The sequence below is a fragment of the Octopus bimaculoides genome, chromosome 8 (assembly GCF_001194135.2).
Source record: "Octopus bimaculoides isolate UCB-OBI-ISO-001 chromosome 8, ASM119413v2, whole genome shotgun sequence".
NCBI lineage: Eukaryota > Metazoa > Mollusca > Cephalopoda > Octopoda > Octopodidae > Octopus > Octopus bimaculoides.
This window is the reverse complement of record NC_068988.1, coordinates 72,481,194-72,484,692: the sequence shown is the minus strand read 5'-3', so window position 1 is coordinate 72,484,692 and position 3,499 is coordinate 72,481,194. Positions and strand designations below refer to the sequence as shown.

Sequence of the window (3,499 nt, the reverse complement as noted above, 5' to 3'; positions counted from 1 at the left end):
CATTTTCAAGTACTGGGGGTGGTTTGTGTTCCCACCAGTTTTTATCATGGGGCAAGTCCAGGTTTTTGCATATTACCCAGTGAATATATTGTGCAGCTCTATCATGCCTGTTGAGATACTCTGTAGGCGCAAGCAGACTGCACATGGAGACAACATGATCGATGGTCTCATTTTGTTGTTGGCATATACGACATAATTATTATTATTATTATTATTATTATTATTATTATTATTATTATTATTATTATTACTTACTTACTTTTAATCTGCATGTTTGTTACAATTACTTGCCAAGGCACACCTAACGTTCTGGAGTGAGTGAGGGATAAGAGATTTTACAGTATGACTGAAAGCTTTGGGTAGAGAGTGGCAGGGGAAGTAGCGAAATATCCTCAGGTGATACAACACAGGAATTTAAACGGATAGGGTTTTTGTAACTATGTAGGCTGTACTTGTCAACACAATCTCTTGGAATTCTCTGAGACAAGGTTCTCCTGGGAACTTATCTAGATGTTTCTGACATCTTTTTTTATCCTTCCTAGGGCACCTACAATAACAGGAACATCTTTTGTATTTCAATTTCCAGGTCTTTATATTTACTTAATTTGTCAAATTCATTTACAGATATATTTTTATCAGTGAAACACATCTATTAGTCTACTAGTATTTTCTTCTCTGTCTGTAAATGGCCTATTGTTTCATCAAATTTATCGCAGATTCTGCATTTAGGGTCAGAACCGTTTTGAAGAACATCAGCCTGGCCGTTTTTTGTGAGCAAGCTTTGATCTTGTGCCCCCAATATGAAACCTTCAGTCTCTACTTTCAGTCCTGAACTTCTCAGCCACTGATGGGTTGTTGCTTGGTGTACATCAGTGTTTCAGCTTCGAAGTATATACTTTCCATGCAGAGGCTTCTGGCTCCACCGCTCCTCAATTTGTTTCTGCCCGTTCTTTTTTGCAGTCTGCTTGATCCATTTTGCTTTTTTCGTGGCAGTGGTTTGCAAGCTTTCTTGACAATAGAATGTGATTTTTTGCTGCTTTCGTGTTTGCACACAAGCCGCAGCATCCAGTCCTCTGCACTGGATAAGTTATCCAGAACCCAGATGCTATTGTGGATGTCTTATAGCACAGTTCTACTTGCATCATTCCTCCCCTATTACTTCTAGGTAGGTACAGACGATCAACGTCTGCTTTTGGGTGGGCATGTTCTTAGATGTTAGTGGTTTTCTTGTCTTCCTTTCCAGGCGTTGGAGCTCTGTAAGATTCCAGTTAATGTTAAAACTATTTTGGACTCCTGGAAGAGCCAGGGTGTTAATGGCTTAGATGAGATTTTTCTAGTTGAGTTCAGCTTTTAGTATGAGCCTAATTCTCCTGTAATACCCATTTCCTATTTTTTCCTTCATAGTAGCATGTTGTATATCATCCCCTTCGTTTATCTCCAGGTATTTTAAACTTTCTTGTGGGTCAAGTTCCTTGATGGTAACGTCGGTAACTAATTTAATGGAAGCTGTTTGCTTGATCTTACCTCTTACAAAAGTTGCTTTAGCACATTTATCAAGGCCAAAATCCATCCCGATGTCATTGCTGAACTCTTTAACAGTTGTTAACAGCCCTACTAGCACTTCTTCCTTTCTACGAAGCAGCTTCAGATCTTTCATATAAAACAGATGGCTTATTGTCGTATTATAAACTTTGAACCCGTACTTGGTGTTATTTAGTTCGTTTGAGAGTGGGATCAATACCATGTAAAAAAAGTAACGGGAAGAAAGAGTTACCTTGAAAGGTACCTCGTTTGATGTTGATGTTAGATTGGCTCATCTCGTTACTATGGTTTAGAAGGAGACGTGTATTCCACTTAGCCATGCTACCTTGTAAGAATTTTGGAGACAACAGGAGAGATCTTATATATCTTAAGGGTCTTGAGCAGCCAGTTAAATGGGACATTATCAAACGCTTTCCTGTAATCTATCCATGCCATACTCAGGTTTTTCTTTTTGCTCCGGAAATTCTCTACAATCATTTTATGAGTAATCGATCTTTGCACTCATAAAAATTCCTTTTACAGCCTTTTTGCGCTTGTAGAAGGATAGACTTCTATTCAAGGAAAGTGTATATTCTGTCAGTTAATATGGGTGTGAGGATCTTGTAGGTGTGTTGAGACAAGGTCGGTAGTTCTTTGGACTTTTTGAATTCAGTTTTTGGTGGCAGATATGTTGTTCCTTCGGTCAGTCAGGCAGGTATTTGCTCTGGGTTCTGGATGACATCAGTTAGAGATGCAGCGAAAGTTTGGTGTACTTCTGTCAAACAATTCAGCCAGAAGTTAGGAATTCGGTCCACTCCTAGGGTTCTCCATTTGTGAGACTTTCCTAAGTACACATTTTAGCTCTTCTTTTTCTATTGCCTCCCATTTCTGCTCTTCAAATTCACCCAGTCTCACTTTCTCACGCTCTATCCAGTCAGCTTTAGCATTATATTCTTTTTGCTTCATAGCTTCCTCCATAACTCTTCCAATTCCTCAGTCTTAGGTAGATCCTTTACTTCTATCTTGCTTTTGCCAATTCCCCTGTAAATTTTTTTGCATCCGTTTTGAATACCTTGTTTTGTCGATAAAGCTTGATCCTTTTGTCATACCTTCTGAGCCGTTGGGCTTTCTGTTGCATTCGCTGTTTCAACAGTTCCTTAGTAGCAGAGAAGTTTATAAAATCTTTGATTTTATATTTTTGCTTGATTTTTCTAGCTTGTTTCGTCTTAACATTTACTCCTCTAGCAAGTTCATCGAGAACTGATACATCCGCCCGCAAAAAGTCAATCTCTTTTTTTGTATTGTTACTTTCCACTTAGGAGGTCTATTGACATGGTTGGTCTTTTTTCCCTTGTCGTCCTGATACCTATTTGAGCAGTTACAACTTTAGCAGTGGAATAGATGAGGTTATTTAAGTTTTTTAGGTCATTTCCCCTATCTCTTAAGATCGGTCTAGGAGCAACATTATATATCATGATTATGTTATTGGTTTTTTTTAATACTGTTTGTGACCTTTGGTAGCAGTTCTCTGTTGATCATGTCAGTAGACTCAGTCTAGCTGAGTTCTCTCATAATATCTTCTTTTGCTTGAGCATGATCCTATGAAAAGGAAAAAAAAATTCTTAAACAGAGAGTTACTTATCTTGTGTAATTAAATCTATTAACATGTAACATTATTGCCCGAGGTGACCGTGGTCTTTTCGTAGGTTTTTCTTTCCACGGATAAACCTCTCCATTTCTTGGGAACCTTTTGTATATATTTATCTTTCTTGTACATACCCCAAATGTCTTCGATTCCTTTTGATCGTTGTCCCTACTTTTGTTTTTTTTTAACATTTTTTTTCGTCCCCATCGCAAAGAAAAACTCTACATTGTATTTGTCCCATCTGTGTTCAGCCCTGTGTGGCTAATAAAGACAGTTATCTATCTATCTATCTATCTATCTATCTATCTATCTATCTATCTATCTATCTATCTA

At 37.8% G+C, this 3,499-nt stretch overlaps 1 protein-coding gene across 2 annotated transcripts in view; it reads left to right on the top strand.

Annotated features, from left to right (window-relative positions):
• Nucleotides 1–3,499, top strand: part of LOC106872647 (integrin beta-3) — an 82,904-nt gene that overhangs the window by 19,069 nt on the left and 60,336 nt on the right. The window lies entirely within an intron of this gene.